The sequence below is a fragment of the Protopterus annectens genome, chromosome 9.part0 (genome assembly GCF_019279795.1).
Source record: "Protopterus annectens isolate FY-2018-M chromosome 9.part0, PAN1.0, whole genome shotgun sequence".
NCBI lineage: Eukaryota > Metazoa > Chordata > Ceratodontiformes > Protopteridae > Protopterus > Protopterus annectens.
In genome coordinates this window covers 1287040992-1287060927 of record NC_056743.1, presented here as the reverse complement: position 1 = coordinate 1287060927, position 19936 = coordinate 1287040992, and the positions used below count along the sequence as shown (strand labels likewise).

Genomic DNA, 19936 nt, shown 5'->3' with positions numbered 1-19936 from the left:
AGATGCTTAGGGTACATAACCTAGAAAACGTATTACTGTCTTACAGCTTGTAGAAAAGTTAAAGTTAATGACCTGCTTCAGCAAAACATACCGTATGAAGAGGAGAAGCAGGTTAATGTATGTGCTAATGGAGAAGGAAGCCCAGATAGTATATGTTAATGGAGATCCCACCCCCTGGGTAAGGGAGAAAGGTTAATGAGGAACCCCAGTGAAAATGCACTTTAGAAGAAGACTGTATAATCTGGGAAGGGGGAAAAAGATAAAAGCATATTTCAGCAGAGAATGCATTCAAGGAATGGGAGAATGGATAAACAACTACCATTGTGGGAATGCTGTCTGAGCTGGATAAGGATATATGCTGGAACATGCCTCTTAATCTGTTAGTACAAGAAATCTGGACAAAGCGTAAAATAATGGAGGACAAAGGCCCTTAAACAAGTACAGATTTTAAGTATTGCTTTTAAAACTTAGAAACCTGCTAAAATAACAGGTTTTGTTTAGCATGCACTTTCTAAAGAATATGAAGGCTAAAACTGAAACGTGTGTCATTATTTAGTAATTTTTATCCACAATGATTTCTCAGTAAACCACAGATTTTATGAAGAATAGACTAAAAATATGCAGTAAAAATCGGGACATTGTATGAAACTGGATAGTTGAGAGGTATGTGTTGGAATGAATTAGTTTTCAAAAGGAAATGCAGAAGAAAGTTGTCAGAGCGGGGTTGTATCCTAGAAACGTGACATCAGAAGTGGATGGTAACTAATGGTGATATTCCCTGTGGATGGAGGTTAGACTAGTGTAAGTGCTAGAGAAAGTAAATCATGGTGGAAGGAAAGGCTAATAGTAATTCTTAGGATGCACCCTAGAGAAGGCTCATAAAGCTGTGATGTATGGTAATGAAGATGCACTCTAGGAAACCGAGTGAGGGTATTCATTGGACAAAGCAGATATAAAGCATAGATATGCTCTAGTAACTCATGTCTTAGAAGAGGGACCTAGGATATGAATATGGTTTTCATATATGTAACTGAGAACCAGTTAATCAGGTTGTGACTGCCGTAGTACAACTGGTAGAAATCACATTCTTTTACAAAAAGGTGAAGGTTTGATTCTTAGTTGTAGTGGAATCACCATATATGTGAGACTACTGTGTGCCTTAATAGGAAATTTCTCCTTTCCTCACTATTTTGTGACCATGGGAAGTTTGGGAGCCTTGTGGGAGAATGCAAGAGGGGCATGCTGTTGGGGGAGCATTGGAGTTTGCCTCCCCATCAAAAATGCTTATTTTAATCTTTGTGGCTGGGTTAGAGAGTGAAATGTGTCAGTCAGTCAGTTGTGCTTGAGCAAAATTTTTATAACCATCATGAATTGATCATTTGTGGAGGAAGCTAGGATTGTACATTAGTGCTAAGATAGGATAAAGCTGTACCTTATTTGGTTGCTAGTGAGAACCTTGTGGCAGTCCACCTACTGTAGAGAAGGTTACCACTCTGAAACCTTGACTGACAAAATGCCAAAGAACCAAAGTGCCAAGCATAAATGGTAAAAGTACCAAAAGGGTTAACTCCACAGTTGTAAGGGGGCCAAGTCCCTCTGTACCATCTGAATTCATATATACCAACCCCATGACTGCACAATCATAGAAAAAGAGAAATCTTCCTAAACAAAAAAATCACTGCAGATGCATACTTAGAAATCACATCCGCAGTGATTTCCAAGGGAAGACAGCAATCAGCGTTACATTTGGCATCTTGTGATCTTGGCCACCTGTAAATATAAATATACCATAGAGAAACCAGAGAAGGATGTCATGTAGTGGTGCACACCTTGGGGACGTGATCTAGAAGTCACTCTTCAAGAAAAATCTTCTGTGATTCTGCTTGACAGGGGAACAGGAAAGTAATTTTCTTGGGTTGCGAAAGCCAGTGTACCTTTTTCTCTAGGCTTGTATAGGCCCTAGGGCCAAAAGCCTAGTACCTACCTATGAACCTATTGTAGTGATGAATATGTTGTAGGGAAATTGGAATGTAAAAGATAAGCTGTAGCAGAGGATGGACTTTGTTAAAGGGAAATTATTAGGACATGCATATGCTTTAATTGTGATTTCCATGATGAAGTGAGGCTAAGTCATCTGGATGAAGCGAGAATAAACCGTAAAGAGAAAAAAATAAACAGAAGTGAGAATATACTGCAGAAAGAGAGAAACTTTTTTGTACTTTTTGCTCTCACTGTCTTTTGACTATTAGCCCCCCTCCATGGCCAGTCAGCCCATTCATTTCCCATCATCAGGGTAAGGGTCGGCTGGGAGGGGACCATCATTCAGGCAGCTATCAGGGTGGTTTGAGGTTTTTCTGTTTCATTTCTTCTATCCTTAATGCACACACACAGTGAGACATAGGGGAGATGTGTGAGACACAGGGAAGGGGTGCTCAGTGGGATGGCAGCAGAGTAAATTTCCTAATGTCTGCAAAAGACTTTCCCACCAGGCATCCTTGTCTTCCCCCTCCTCCCTGCACGAGGCACAAGTGGTGAGGTTCCTGGTCTCTACCAGGATGTTAGCACCATCAGTGTTTCCCCTGAGAGTGGTGAGTAGGCTACATTGATTCACTACTCCTCTTCGACCAATTGAACCCTGGTCACCTAGGATGCAGTCAGGAATCCATCCCCTGTGCCATGGAGCCAGCCTCGAAATTGAAAAGCATAGCTGTTGCAGAATGAGGCTATATCTTGGGGAAGGGAGAGAGGATAGAATTGACCCTGGTGTGAATACATCTTAAGGAAGAGAAACCCAAGAACAATATACTCCAGTGGGATGCAGAGTAAGGAGATGAAATAAGTACTAACTGGGATTATATTCTAGGAAATGGAGAAGGGTAAGTATGTACCCCATGGGGGTACACCTGCTAAAACTGGAGAACTACACTGCAAATATCTGGAAGTAAGACTTGCTAAATCTTCACTTTTAACTGTTAGTGGCTGAAAAGGGGGCCTTTGTGAGCTAGTCTGCTTGCTTGCAAAGTAAATTAAAGTAAGGATGTATCTTTGAGAGGAAACCCTGTGAGGCATGGATGTGTATGAAAGAAACATGTCCTAGTGGAGACACATCCTGAAAAATGGACAGTATGTATCCTGAGAAAAGAAGTATATATCATTTTAAAGCTACGCTATGCAAATGATAGAATGTTGTCCATCAGCAAGCTTATACTGTTGGCAGGAGGAGGAGGAATGATTATGGTAGATTATCCCCCCAGTGTGAATACACTTGAAGCAGCAATATTACTGCCTCCTGGTATGGCTACACAAAGAGTGATGAGTTTGAAATTCATCTTAGGGACAGGTGAAGGCAAAGAAGTTCTGTAGCATGGATTTGCTGTAGGGAAGAGCAGAACATATGTATGCACCCAAGGTTGGGCTAGGTGATGATTTGTAATTCAAAATTATTTAGTGTGAGTCCTGAATAGTGGCATTGAATGTGCGAAAGTGCAGTCTTACATATACTCAGTCTGAGATCTTTGTCTCAGGGTATTCACTTGTTCCCTTATTTCTGAGGTGTAGTAATCTCAGACTTAGATTATATAAATATCGAGGGGGGGGGGCAAAAACAACTTTAAAGGACAATGGTGATTGTCAGCGTTTGCTTTTCACTTGTATTTATTTATTTTTTTTCATAATTCCAAGACTTGCAGTACCAGGTCTCAGAATTATAAATATGGAGCCAATGGGATGTATCCTAGGCACTGAGGTATGTAATGTGGAAAATGGAAAGGATATGCCCTAGAACAGATGCAATTTTTAAAAGGTTAAGAATGTCGATGTCACTAGTGTAGGTTCACCATAGGGTGGGGATGTGGTATTCCTCTAATGAGCATACAGGTTTGGTCATAAATGTTGATGATAAAGTAGTGAGGGGCCAGTTATTTGAAAATAACTCGTCTACTAAGCAAACTCATCTACCAGAGATCAAGATCCCTACACATTCAATTGGCACAGGCACATGCAGTCACTCGTTTGCTATATCAACTAAGCAAACTTGGTAACTAGAGATGAAAATCCATAGGCATTGAATTGACTTGGACACATGCATTCACTCACTTGCTACTCACACAAACACAGGAAATACACGTTATACATGAGAAGTAAGCCCACCCAGAATTTCTCCAAAACTTAAATAACGTCTTGGAGATTGCACTTGCTGGTATAATAGCTACTCGATACACAGTTTGTACAAACACCTGTCTTGCATAACTAACGTAACCCACACTCGCCTACCAAACATTACATACTAGATGCACAGTGCTTCCCCTTATCTACATCCACTCGCCACTAAACACAAAACTGAGACACACTGTTGTTATCAAGTGACCATTCATACATAAGCATTACCATCATCGGACCCCACACAATGTAAACCTCCATACACATCACTACCTTTCAACCACTCTTACAAACGAAACACATGCACACTGTAAGCATTGGACCTTAGCTGTATACAACCATCTTCTCAAGCCTTAAAGCATACATGCAAACCCAGCATCTGTATCAAATTGTCTTGTATAAGAACCGACATTTTCTGTAAAGTACACACATTCCCACTGTCATGCATACATGGTTGATGAATATTTTTTTATATATATATATATATATATATATATATGTATATATATATATATATCTATATATATATATATATATATATATATATATATATATATGTATGTATATACACACACACACACACACACACACACACACACACACACACACACTCGATCAGTATATGTATTTGATGAGACTGTGTTTTTGAGTGGAAGTTGCTGGCAGGGCTGTGACAACAAGAACCATAACCAGATGTGTACTGCGGGGAAAGTATGGATGTTCCCAGGGCTGAAAACAGCATGGAGAAAAGTAAGTCTGTCCCAAGTAAAGAGGACAGATTTCAAAAATGCACAAGAGGAAATATATGGCTATTTCTTGGGGTGCTGGCATCACCCCCACCTTCATACGTCTGACTACTAAACTTGCTACCTCGTTATCTTCTCTAAGCTTGAGTAATGTAAGTCAAAACATAATTCTGTATCCTTAGTTCTTGCTGCTTATACTATTGTGTAGCGATTTTTTTAAAGTAAATTGTGGATTGTTTACCTGGCAATGGTAGCTTGTTCCTTAGTCTAGGTAGACAGTGTGTCACAGACCAATCTCTGTTTTTTCCAATTGTCTATGTTTTTCTAATTCTTTGCTTTTACCTTTCTGTCCCCAGCTACCTACCCCCAACATTCAACCCTTCTGCAACTAGGCAGCCTATGTTTTTCCCCTGTGGGGGCTAAATAGGGGTATCTTACAGGCTGCTATAATTTTGTCTTGTTTATAATCCTAATCCCTCTTTCTACTGGCTGATATAAGTGCATGCAGATGTGAGGTCCTGCAGTTCCTGTTTCTATCATCATGCATGTTCCTGCACATACCCCATGAAAGCTACCATGTGACTTTGGCTTGACAGAGCCATATGGTGCTGGCCCATCTGCTGCATAACAATAATTTTTCTCACCAGTAGTTGACAGTACTGCAGCAAGCTTGGATGCCTTCCCTCTCTGTAGGACTGGCTAGCTTGTATCAGCCTCTTAGGCCTTACTTCACCTGTGGGTCTCCTTCAGCGTCTGGGCTACTAATTGATTTCAGGTCAACTGGGTTGTAGATGGGGCTTGATTACTCTATACTATGGAGCTGGGTTCTTTTTGTCTATGTTTATGTTGTAGCAGTGCATTTCCCAACCTGGTATTAACTCAGTGGGCAGAGTCTAACGGTTCTTGAAGACCAGACACAGTTCACAGTTTAGAAGCTTTTGTGAATACATTGACAGTTCCCTTAACCTGTTTCTATAGCTTAAATTTTGTAGCCACACCATTTTCATTATGAGAAACCTTTATTGGCCAGTTCATTTCAACACCAAGGAAACATTTTCATCAAAGATTGTTACCTATAATTATTCCTAGGTCCCCTTTGACAGTGCTCACATAGAGAACATAGCTTTTATGGTCAAAGTTTGCACTGTCTTTTTCTAGACCACAGGATAGCATGTTTCTATATGATGAACATATTGTGAGGTCAGCGTAAAAGACCTCTTTGTTATACTGGCACGTTTATCAGACCTGATTATTTAAAGACAATGACCACTATTTCAAAGACCACTATATCATTACTGGTCAGTGAAGAGTTACAGTAAGTGCAGCTACATTGTTGACATCGTTATGTCTTTGGTGGAGAAAGCAAAGTTTCTAGCATTTCATTCCTTTTCACATTTTATCAACGCCAGACAGTTGCCCTCTTTTACCTCTTGTGCCCCGTGTATAGTTATTACCATATATGTTTTGTATACAAATTAAACGAAAAAAAACTCTTGTTCATCATAGACAATTACTTGTATAGAAATAAGACTAAAATTAAAAGTAAAATGAAAAAAGCAAAACACTAAGCTAGTGCAGGATTCTTCCATAACCTTGGTAAGATTAGTTATATGATAGAAGGAATGCAACAGGTTTGATAGGTTGGCAATCACATAATTGATTTATAAGTTTCTCAATTTGCTGGTTAACTATTCATTGATTTTCCAGTCATTTATGTCATCATGTGCTGATATTACATTATAAGTTAATGCAGGACAATGAAATGACGGGTGGAGAGCATTTTTATAGTGCTACCACATTCAGCAAGAATATGAGTTGTTTTTATTTTACTTCATACTTAATTAAGAAACTTTGGGTTGCCGTAAGTGTTCACATGCAAGAGAACACTCTCATGGGAAACCTAAGTTGCACTTACACGTTTTGTATTTGATCTTTAAGTTGTAGAACCTCTCAAAATTCTGCAAATCTTCTAGTTTGGTTTTGAGACGCATTTCCTTTTGCAGCTAGCACTTGCTGACACGCAATATTGACATTCCTCATAAGTTACACAAGCTGTATTTTCTAAGGCATTTTGTAACGTGACATATGAATGAGAAGTGGGAACATTTTGTTCAGCCTCTATCTCCTGCAACTCTTGCTATGCTTTTCATTGTTCTGCTTAGAGTGCTGTATTCTCATTGTGCTATTTTAAAGTTTATCTTGTTAATCTAAATTCAACCAACTCTGGACTTTCCTTGAAGTAAGTCTGTCATGATGTAGAAAGCACTGCATCCTTTTCTGTTAGTACAGGCCTGGCATCTCAATGTGCAATTCTTCTGCTAAAAAAGGCAACGCATATAGGAAAGAATAGGCCAGGCTTGACCCACCGCAATGCTGATGGCTTCTCTAGGGCCCATGCCATTAAACCATTTAACTTACTTTTTTGATGAGCAGACTAAAGGTGTTCTGTAAAAAAAGAATACCCCCTCCCCAGCAATTGCCATTCAGTAAACCAATGATTTCTGATCTGTGTACGTTCTGTGGAAATACTGGATGTGCGTCCTCACAGATAATATAATGAACAAAGTTAAAAATTCATAATGCTAAGATTCATGAATTTGCCAAGCTCTTTTTAGGAATAAGGAGACCTCTTAAATGGAGCACAGTGAGACAGTGCGTCGAGAGACTCGAATATAATCCCTGCAGCTAGAATGAGAGAAGCTAATGTTTCTCCTGACGGTCAGAGAATGCAGGACAACTAACTCTGGCTTTGTGCCACTTAGAGAAGAATAATAAATGCCTTGAGCACTGAGTTTGAAATCAATGCGTTTATTTTGTTTTTCTGCAGTATCTCCACAGTATACATATAAAGCTTTTATGATTTCCTGATGTCCTTATATGGACTTTTGTGCAGACCTTTCACCATTTTAGATGCCCCATTCCCTGGACCTGCTGCCGTCATGTATGTGTCCTAGCAGAAGTGGGGGTCTCCAGAACAGCATGCATCACTTTGTGTGGGCTTAGAAACCACATAAATGTGTAGTAGTAGTGTTGCCTCTTTGTAGTACAGAATTCTGTTAGCTGTATTCATTACCTTGTCAAATTGCTTAATTGTTCACCGCCCCTAAATTCAGTATTATTTTTGTTGTTCGTACATGCTTTGTATAGTGTTCTCTTCAGAAGATTCCTCTTTTGTGTGCATTGCTAGGTTCTTTCTGCCCGGAATGTAAATGACTGTGTTTCTTTTTCATTCTTCCAATAATTGTCCAGTTCCTTCTTGTTTTTAGCACCCACTCTGGTATTGAACATTCTACAGCTGGACACTGCTATATTGTATGCAGACAAGTGCACTTTTCCTTTCCATTGTTCAGGCACAATAAGAAACATTTGTATTCTGTCTTGTAAATGTATTGCTTTGATAAAAAACAGGTCCAGTACTGTCTGGTGAGCACGCAGAGCAGTTGTCATGTCTGAAGTACCTGAAACTAAGTCCGACCATATTCTGGTGAGTTTGGACATCTTAGCACTGAAAACAGCACTCAATGTAAAAAGAGAGATATGCAGACTGTTTGTAGTCAGGGAGAAAGGTAGCCCTTGCAAAAAGTTTAAAAGCCATTGAATGGAAGACTAAATCAGATGCTTTTAATTGCTCACACTGCAGTATACAGTATATCTGTTTTAGTTGAGTGTTTGGATAGAATGCAAGTAACAAGTTGGCTTTCTGTCCTGATGGACATTAGATGAAGGGTGGTTCAGCCTACAATATTAAGCTACAGGGGCAAATAAGATGTTAATTTGGGTACAAAAGTGCTGTTTTTGTGACAGACTGACCACGTCTGGCAATAGTATCTCAAACCTTATATGTGTAAAGTGACAAGCAGTAAACCCTTGTAAGGAATATTAGAACTAATCTGTCTGAGGACAACAAAGGCAAAAAAGGATGCAAGAGAAATGGGGATGTCCTTCATGGATGCATCTGCAGTCATAACAACTGGGTTGTCCTGTCGTCAGGCAGCCCTTCAGTCGGCCGGATTCCAAAGTCCGGGTCGGCTTCGCTGATGTCGCACTTCACCCGGCGTCATCTCTGTTGGTTTTCGGATATAAATGCACCACCCGACGCCATTTTCTTCAGTCTTTCTTGCCGCGTGGCAAGCAGAAGCTGTTGTGCGGTCGGTCGGATCCAGAGATAACTTCTACCGTCTGCTACTTCGGAGACTTCTAAAGCTAAGTACCTCGTTTGGGACTCTTTCTTGCCTCAGCCGATGTCAGAAAAAGTTAATAATTGTTTAACCTGTGGGAAACAAATACCTCATAAAGATTTCCACTCTTACTGCCTGCCTTGCTTAGGCCCAGCCCACGACGTAGCAGCCTGTTCGTCCTGTGCTTCTTTCAACCGACGACGCTTAGGCGTCGGTCGGAGTTTGCAGAACAGTTTTCGGTTCTGATTTTGCGTACATTATGCCGTCGGATCCTCCGACTCGCATTCTGCCAAAAAAAAAGACCGACACTCGCGGTCCGCGGTTTCGAAACCATGGTTAAGCAAACGAGTCTCGGTTTCGGCGAAACCGAAAACTGATCAAAATACAGCTGAATCTATCTCTACAACTGAGTTCCCTGCTAACACTCTTGAATCGGCCCCAGAAATTTTACCCACTACGGTGCTTACCACTGACTTATCAGACACCATTCCCTTGGATGTCTCTACCCCAGCACGTGGTGCTGCTAGGCCTCCAGCAGCCATGTCCATTAAGGCCTTCGCCAGAGCTAAAGCAGCCAAGACTACTAGAACAGTGCCTGTTAAACCCCCCTCAACCAGGCCCTCTTCCAGTTCTCAAATGCTTACTTTGGCAGAAGATTTAATTTCATTAATTAGAGGATCTCAATCTCACCCAGACAGGGCCTCTCAGCCCCCAGAGAAGAGACCTAGGGCAGAGCCCCATGAGCCAGTGTCCTCTGATGATTCTGCTGATGAATCAGACATAACTGACCAGCCAGAGGCTCCTTTCTCCAATTTTGAAGATTCTGATGCGAAGAATCCATTCCAGCTGCTTCCCCACCAGAAGAATTCTCCTTTGGGAAACCTTGCATGCCATGCGAGAACAGTTCCAATGGCAGCAACAGGATTTTTCAGACTCCAGAAAAGACTTAGGACCTTTTGGACCTTCCACAGCACAGGCCCTTAGCTATACCTCCTGTTCTCTCTGTGGTGGATGATGCTTTCAATGATGTCTGCTCCGCTCCAGATTCTTTACCCCAGCCCCTGCCAAACCAGACAGATTTTACAGGGTGCCAGATACTCATCACCACCTTTACAAGGCCCCTCTTGCAGACCCCGAAACTATTTCCCAGGGTCCCAAGGCAGTCGCCGCGACCATAGCTAAAAACCCTGTTCCTTCTGAAAGGGAAGCAAGGTCATTAGACAGATGGGGTAAAAAGGTTTACACTTCAGCCACTCTCTCAGCTAGAGCTTTAAACTGTCAGTTTCACATGATACAATACCAAGAGTTTATGCTTGGTCAGTTAACTAAAAAACTAACCACTGATGAATCTCTTGATAAGAAATATGTATTAGAAATGGTAAATAACATACAGCAAGTTAGTAACCATTCTTTAAAATGTGGCTATGATGCACTGGAGGCTTCATTTAGATCAGCCATGACTGGCACTGTAATTAGAAGGCATGCATGGCTAAAGGAGCAAGCTTTACGGATCATGTTAAATCTAAATTGCTAGATGCTCCTATGGATAAAACAAGTTTGTTTGGTACACCTGCCCAGCAGGTTATGAAGAAAATGGAAGAAAAGGCAAAATCAGTCCAGACAGTTAAAGATTTCTTGCAGGTTCAACCCCAAGGTTTAGCAGGAACTGGCCTGCCAAAAATTGGTCCTTTCCTGACTCCACAAGACCTCAAAGGGGCAGGAATAGACATTCCAGAGGCAGAAACCAATCCAGAGGAGGTGCCTACAGAGGACGACAGTGGCAAGGTAACAACAGAGGCACAGACTCCACACCTGCCACTACATCAACACAACCACAGTGACTTAATCCTAAACCCGCCTACCAGGGAACAAATAGCAGCTCCTCTAGGCGGAAAGCTAACCTTATTTTCAAAAACTGGCACCACATAACAAAGGACAAGTGGATTTTACGAACCATAGATCAAGGTTACCGGTTCCACTTCCACACTTTACCAGACAAAAGAGGAATGCCAAATCTACCTCCAAATCAAAAGACAGAGGCTCTACAACAGATAATGGAGTTAGCAAACATGAGAGCTGTGGAGAAAGTGCCAACAGCAGAGCAAGGAAAGCGGTTCTACTCCAGACTATTCCTAGTTCCAAGAAAGGAAAAAAGTTGGAGACCAATTCTAGACCTGTCCGCCCTGAATACTTACATCATTGTCCCAAAATTCAAAATGCTGACTCTACAGCAACTTCTTCCCATGCTGGGCAAGGAGTGTTGGCTGGTAACTCTAGATCTCAAGGAGGCATACCTGCACGTCCCCATTCGACCAATCTGCAGAAGATACCTCAGATTTCTTGCAGGATCAGAGCACTATCAATTCTCAGCATTGCCCTTTGGCTTATCTACTGCCCAGAGTATTCACAAAATGCCTGGCATCAGTAATCGCCCATTGCAGACTACAGAATTCAAATTTATCCATACCTGGACGACTGCCTGATACAAGGAGACAACAAAAGCAAGCTGACAACAGATTTACAAAGGGTCATTTACTTGCTTCAAGCACTGGGATACACAGTCAATTTACAAAAGTCAAGACTGATACCATCCCAGACAAGGACTTTCCTGGGAGGAATTGGACACAGTAAGACAAATGGCATTCCTAACTACAGAAAAACAAAAGAACTCCCTCTTTACTTCTTGGCACTAACAAAACTGAACAAGTTAACAGCAAGAAAGGTACTGCAGGCCTTGGGTTTCATGGCATCATGCATAATCTTGGTTCCATTTGCCAGACTACATATGAGAAAACTACAGTGGTACCTAAAGAATTTATGGTCCCAACACAGACACAGCCTAGAAACGGAAATCCCACTAATACCATGCTTAAAACAGGAGTTCCTATGGTGGGCTCAGGCATGCCAGTCAAACCCAGGCCTGCCCTTTCGCAAGGGTCAAGCAAGCCAGACCATCACAACAGATGCTTCAGACCTAGGATGGGGGCATATGCTGGACAAATGCGTGCAAGGATTGTGGACACAGGACCAACTTCACCTGCACATCAACCTAAAAGAAATGCTGGCAGTAAAACTGGCAATCCAAAAGTTCAGACCATTTCTCAAGGAGGACCACTTGATGATAAGGACAGACAACACCACAGTCATGTGGTACATCAACAAACAGGGAGGCACTCATTCTTACCCCCTATGCAGAATGACTTTGGAGCTGTGGACCCTGGCACTCAGCTACAACATCCAGTTACAGGCAATATTTGTGCCAGGAAAAGAAAACTCTCTAGCAGATATGTTAAGCAGGACCACATCGGATGCCCACGAATGGCAGCTGCACCCGGATATCTTCAAGACCATCTCGAAGAAATGGGGAATGCCTCAGATAGACCCATTCGCATCACCTCTCAATCACCAGCTCAAAAAATTCTGCACAAGGACATTCCACCCACTAGCATGGAAAGTGGACTCGCTCTCCTTCAGCTGGAAAGGCCTAACAGCATATGCATTCCCACCTCTTCCCTTGATACACAAAGTACTACTAAAAATCAAGGAGGAACGTCCAAGGATAATCCTGATAGCTCCAAACTGGCCAAGACAGCATTGGTACCCACTACTGAGGAGCATGTCTCGAACAATATGTGGCCAATTCCCTGATGCCTTTGATGCTAACTCAGAACAACTTCAGCACCATGCATCCAAACCTAAAACGCTGCAACTGACTGCATGGAACATCACATAGCAGCTGCTAATACAGAACTTTCACAAAGAGTTAAAGACATTATTCTTGAAGCACGCAGGCCTTCAACTAGAAGGAATTATGCTGGGAAATGGAAAAGGTTTGTCATTTGGAGTTCTGAAAGAGGAAAAGATGTATCAAACATAGATATGCCTAACATTCTGGAGTATCTGGCGAACTACTTCATTCAGGCCTGTCCTACTCCTCCATCAAGATTCATGCATCAGCTATTTCAGCAGAATACAGCTTTGATCCACCTGTTTTTCACACCCTTTGCTCAGGCAGTTCCTCAGAGGAATCAAGAATGTAAAACCTCCAAGGAAACCACCATTGCCAGCTTGGGACTTGAACTTTGTGCTAGAAAAATTGACACTATCACCTTTTGAACCAGCAGCAACAGCAGACCTACAACACCTGTCATGGAAAACTGCTTTCCTACTGGCAATTACTTCAGCAAGGAGGGTTTCAGAACTACAGGCCTTAGTGGCAGTGCAACCCTTTCTAATCTTCCACCAAGATAGAGTGTCCATGAGGACTAATCCTACATTTATGCCTAAGGTGGTATCCAGAGTGTCTTTAAACCAGGCAATCCACCTGCCTACCTTCTTTCCCAACCCACAAAACAGAGGGAAAGAATACTGCATACCTTGGATGTACATAGACAGCTACGCTACTACTTGGACAGAACAAAAATAGCAGAAAGACTGACCAACTTTTGTAGCCTATGCAACAGGAAGGGAAGGAAAAGCTATTTCCAAACAGACAATCTCCAAATGGATAGGAAATTGCATACGATTCTGCTACTCCTTCCATGGAAAGCCAATTCCACAGAACATAAGACCTCATTCTACAAGGGCAACAGCCACTACCACAGCCTTCTTACGAGGAGTGGCTACCAAAGACATTATTGAGGCGGCTACTTGGACCTCCGTGCATACATTTGCCAAGCATTATAATTTACCTCTATATTCCAGATCCCGAGCAGGGTTTGCCACTGCTGTTCTGCAAGGGATCCTAAACACACCATAATTTACTTTTATCCTCCTCCCTAGTTGGCTATGGTATTCTACCCAGTTGTTATGACTGCAGATGCATCCATGAAGGACATAGTACAGTTTTGTACCTACCATAAATGTAGATGTCCGAATTGGATAGCATCTGCAGTCAGGATTACCCTCCCTCCTTCCCTCTGTGGTACTCCTAGGGTGTTTACCCTTCTAATAGCTAGCTAGTGGCGGGATTTCTTTCATGGTGTATTTGTTTGTATTTATGTACATACATGCTTATTTTTGTGTTTACCTCTATCTTTTGGAAACATTGGCATCTATCCAAAATTTTTAGCCTTCTATAGGGCTTCTGGCATCTGGGGCAAGAAACACTGAAGAAAATGGCGTCGGCTGATGCTTTTATACCCGAAGACCAACAGAGATGACGTCGGGTGAAGTGCGACATCAGCCGAAGCCGGACCCGGACTTTGGAATCCGGCCAACTGAAGGGCTGCCTGACGACAGGACAACCCAGTTGTTATGACTGCAGATGCTATCCAATTCGGACATCTACATTTATGGTAGGTACAAAACTGTACTTTATGGTTAGAATTTTTAGAGGAGGAAGGAAAGTGTTTGCATACTGCAGAGCAGTTAAGAAGGCATCATCCTTGAACAGCTAGGCCTGTTTTTGAGCCGACATCTGAACACTAGATAAGCTGATGGAAAGGATGTTAGATGTTTCAATAACAAGAAGGCTGAAAACAAAGATATGTCTTGTGGGTACCAAGAAAGGACAGGACCATGTGTGCACATTTTAGAGGCAGCATATGGATTTGGAGCATGTAGTTGTTCACCAGAAGGGCTGCACAGGGGATGAGTGCAGGATCCCAGTCAGCTGATGTAAATGTTGTCCTGTGGAACTGGAGGAAACAGTCTACCATTTCTGGCTTATAAGTGTGTCTTAGTTAGACTATTCATATCACATTCTACGTTAAGAAGTGCAGTGTCTTCAGAATAGGGTGGCCTTGAGGTCCTTAAGTTAGAAGATCAGGAACCTAGGTACTTCCTATGGAGCTGTTCCTTGTCATTGCCAGCAGGGTGGCGTATCAGTGACAATCCTAGGCTGCTTACCTCAAGTACTTCAAATGGTTTCTTGAGTCAGATTTTCTGTACTACCATGGAAAGCATCCTATTTGCACAAAAAAGAAGGTATTCTGTCATACTTTTCAGCAGAGTCTTTCAAAAAGGCATACATTTGTATTAGTGTAGGGCGTACTACAATATACGGATAGTATAAACTTGAATGTGACTAATATTCCTGTGTCTTAGAACCTGCATTGGAAACATACATGACTTTACCAAAAGTGGCTGTGGTTGAGGGTGTTCTTCAGGTAATCCCAGATTGGTGCCAGAGACAAAGAAAGAGTGACAACCTCCCCTTCCAGCTAAGACACACTTCATGTGGCCTCACATGCTGATGGGTCCTCCTCAGCAAGTGAAGGGTTTTGCTTGCACCAGTGATTGTCTAGCAATGAAAGACCTTAGAGAAGTGCACCCACATGTGTCAGCTGTCCCTTAATTTTGTATCAAATTTTTGTACTGTCCCTCATAAAATTTTGATTTTCTAGTAAATCACTGAGGATTATGTTCAGTCATTGATGGCAGACATTAGAGTTTTATACTTGTTATTATTTAGAAAATGCACGTTTATAAAAAAAACTGTTTTTTAAACATTCTAACAGAGTTAGAGTAGTAATATATAAAAGTTGTCCCTGATTTTTAGCCTTTGCCCCCCCCCCTTATTTTTGTCTTTGTTCAGACTATTGAGCAAAGAAGATGTGAAGCATGGCTGCACCCCCAGCAGCCACCATTCAGTGTGTCCCAGGATATCTCCATCTCTTCTTCCATCATGGAGCAGCTACAGCATACTTTTGCTTAACCTCCATCTGTGAGTGGTACCAAAATCCCTTAATGCTGACTTGGTGGAACCACATGTATTCAAACATTGTCTTCTGGCCTACACTCCTAGTCCAGGAGGGATAAACAGCCCATGTGAACAGTGCTCCATTGAGTCCTACCACACCGGCAGAATTCTGAGGAAATATAACCATAAGACTTAATTAGCTGTTTGACATCTAATGTGATCAGTTTTCAAGGATATAGCATCCCATCTTTTTGTGACCATAGCCATATGCTGCTGTTAGGATCTGCACAGTCCTCTCCTGTTCCTGTTTCACTTCTGTTAACTCTTCACTGTGTGTCAGAGTCCTGCTGTTTGACCTCTGCCATTCACCTGTCCCACTGTCATCCCGCTCCCCACATACACACATCACCTTGGTGCAGGTTTGCCCATCCTAGAGTTGGTGTCAGAAATGGTTCATCCTATTTCACTTCCTCTTCCTCTATGCCTTAAGGAGTGGACCCAGAGGATCCTAAAGCCCTTATCTTTCTCACAGGTAAGGCCAGTAAGACATCGCCTCCCTGATTCCTCACCACCACTGATGAACCCCACTTTGAAGAAACCGTAAGACTAAGTCCTTTATGGATTGCCTTGGGACACCCTTACCTATTACTGAGATAAAGCTTGAGTATATGAGGAAGAAAAAAAGAGACAGCATACATCAATCTTTAGAAACTGTCATGAGAAATGTTTTTTTTTGCTTCAAATGATTCAGGTCATGTTGGTTCTGTTGCTTAGAAGGCAGTGCTCTTGCAAGACATCAGCAGACTGGAGTGGAATCCTCTAAACATACTAGGTTAGATTCCCAACGGTCTTTCTTTTAGCCTGCTTCCCAGAGACTATAGTACTCTTTCACTTTACTACCTCATAAAAGTCCCAAGGCTTTAGACAGAGTAGGCAAGCAAATGTTCTCCTCTCCCACCTGTGGACTTGGCTCCACCAATTGTTTGCCTCTCCTGTCCAGGTACTAGCTCTACTAGGTAGATCAGACACTGAAGATGGGAAATGTAGTGACCTCTATCCTTCAATGGTTGTGGTTGGGTCATTATTCGGTGAAAGGATAACCTAGAGTAGAAACCACGAGTGCTGTCACACTGACTTAAGAATCAGACAGATGAAGTACAACAGTGCACTTCTTTTCTCCATCCAAAAGGAAATGCCCTGTCCTGTGTCAAACTGATGTTGGAACACAGTAACCAAATGTATACATCTCTCTACCAATGCACAAAGTTGGTGAATATGATTGGTGATGGTCCTGACACCTAGGATAACTCTGCAGCTTGGGACAAGAGGGAGAGCATGAGAAGAATGGAGGACCTCCCCCCAAAAAATAAAGTTAAGTATGCAACACATCCGATATTGTAATCATCTTAAACTTTTTTTGTCATAGACAGTGAAGTTCAGGTCCCTAATATCTGAAATAGATTTAAATACCCTGTCTGTTTTGAAACTGTAATGTATGAACACTCAAATCCTGTATTTTCTGTCCCAAAGGATACAGTATTGGTTGTTTTTAATAAACTAAACTGTTTAACAATGCTCTTGAAGATCGTGCTTAGACATAAGGTAAACAATCTTGTCATCACAAAAAAGTGTCCATGTATTCTGTTTTCATGACTTGGACATTTGTCTTTGCTTCGTTTTACTGGTAACTGAATTACGGAAAGAAGAGAAAGTGACCCTTAACACATTTGACAGGCTTTGGTGGCCTGGAGAGTTGTGCAATAAGCCTGATTGAGCTAGTTGCTGGTTACTGGTTGTTTTTCACTGCTACCTGTAATAGGTTGTGCTGTTGTCCTTATCAGACTGCCTGATACTGGTACGTTGCCTCGTAACAATATGCATTGCATGTCTGCTGCTTTGCTAAATCTGGTGGAGTCAACTGACTTCTCTAAAGGGTCTAGAGGAGACATACAAACTGAAACATTTGTCCTGGCATTTCTCAGCCAAATAATTTTAACCTGTGAAAAAGGCCCTATGTGCGACTACTGAGTTTTTTGCTAAGGTCACTAACTTACAACTGTGGAAAATGTTGCCTAGCATTTTATTAGGGTTATGGTGATACCTAAGCTGTTAAGGTTAATATACTTAAAGAAAAATGTAAGCTTTTGCTTTACATTGTTTTATTTATTTTTATTAGTGTGTTTGCATACTTATAAAGAAAGAAGGTACTGTACCCAGAACAAAGATAACATTTATTATTCAGTTTAGTAGAATGAAGTGGTATAAAAAAGGTAAAAGAATAATTATTGAATTTATAAATTACTTAATGTAAAAAAAAAAAAAAAACTTGGATAGCTTTAAAAATCTTCCTAAAAGGATGGGACTTTTGAGAAGGTGGTACGAGTCTTCTCGAGATCTTATAATAGCCAGTGACCCCACTCCAGCCAAACTGAAAGATCTTGTCAGTTTGTATTCTGGGCTCGTGAGAGTTTGTGCCATAGATCGGTTTGTTTGTATCTTGTATCAGGCTTGAACAATCCTTCTTAAGGAAAAAAATGAGATCTGAAGGTGTTGAAATGTGTTTGATTTGTTGTGGGCTGTATTTATGACCAATGAACCAGCTTCAGGTTGGCCTGCAAAACATGACTGTCAGATAAACTCAGTGTATATTTATTGCATTTTAGTGACTACAGAGAGATCCTGCTGGCCCTAAGATCATGTTCAGGGGATACTGAGAAGTAAATAAACATTTACTTACTTTTCTAGTTAATTCACAAAAGCTAGAAAAAAAGTACAACTTGGACCAGCTAGAGTGGATAGAGTTGTACACCCACAGTTGTGCTCTGGTGATCTATCTGAAATGATTATGAGAAGAACCAATTTTGCTTATTAAAATTCCCCTGCTAAACATCTGGAGCTTAGTAGGCTACAGATGTGCAGGGAAGGCTTATAGGTTAAAGAAGATCTGTAAAAACAATTACAAGACAAATCTCAGGAGTCTGCTGTTTTGTCACTCAAAGCCTTTATTGGTCTGTTCTTCAGAACAGATAAACGCAGTTCATGTTTGATACAGTTCTCGGAAGGTGACTCTGTTTATATTTGTTTTTGGAGGACGCATATTTCTGCTCCTACTATCCCTGGGACTTGCCCAGATCTTGGGGGAGTGGAAACAAGCCTGCTTTTCTAGTTAAGTCAAGAATTACATTTACATGTGACAAGTGAAACAGGCAAAATGGCTGAAGCAGGGAAAGCTGAAACCTTGTACTATTTTTCTTTTTTTGTCTAGTTCCATGCTGTCTATCCACTTGTTGTTACATGCTGTTTATACAGATCAAGTGCTTGAAAACTTAGAAGTTTGTGTATCGTTCTTAGGAAAGGGGGTCAGGACTTGTGTAAAAAGTACAAGGCCATTATGAAGTTGCAAACTGTAGAACCTGCCCACATACCATTCAGGCCATTTGTTCTTTAATCTGAAGTAGTGACAAGTTTGTGAATGTTGTCCTTGTAATCAGAAGGACAGAGTGTGTCAGCTAGGCACTGATGAAAAATAACAGACTGTTTTGTATGCTGGTAGCTGTATCTCAGGCAACAGGACTGTACTTCAGTGAGGACGCAGCAGAGATAGTAATCCAAGGCACCTACAGCATGATTGTAATATAAATCCCAGGCTGACATCAGAAGTGGTTAATGTATATTGTAGGCTAGGAGAAGCAGCAGAACTCTTTCTGTCTCCGTATTTTAATTGAATGTTAGGAACGTCTCCATTTTCAGATATTAATCCAGGTCAGTGTGTAATGTCAACAAGGCAGAACGTCTTTGTTAACTTTTTTCCTGCCTATCTTCCAATTTAGTATGTGGACTTTAGAGCATTTTCCGGATTTGTGTGCACTGAGTAATGTAAACCTGAATCCTGTGGTGTGGATCTAGGCAGCAAGCACACATTTGCACACACTTATGTAAATCTCAACAAAGTACTTAACTCATCACTCTTGCCGCAGAACTGCTCTTAAGTAATTACGTGCCATCGGGGATTACTTGAGAATGTGATAAAATGAATTATTCATTCATTCTCCGATTACATGCTTAATCCATTGCAGGGTCATAGGGAAGCCAGAGCCTGTCCTGGACACAGCTGGCATAAGGCATGGAAGCTCATCAGAGGACATACATGCGCACATATACAGACAGACACACACACACAGAATTATGAGCAATTTACAAGATTGCCACTT

At 41.4% G+C, this 19936-nt stretch overlaps 1 protein-coding gene across 5 annotated transcripts in view; it reads left to right on the top strand.

Moving 5' to 3' along the window:
* Positions 1-19936, top strand: part of ZMIZ2 (zinc finger MIZ-type containing 2) — a 698887-nt gene that overhangs the window by 338459 nt on the left and 340492 nt on the right. The gene's annotated exons all lie outside the window — the stretch shown is intronic.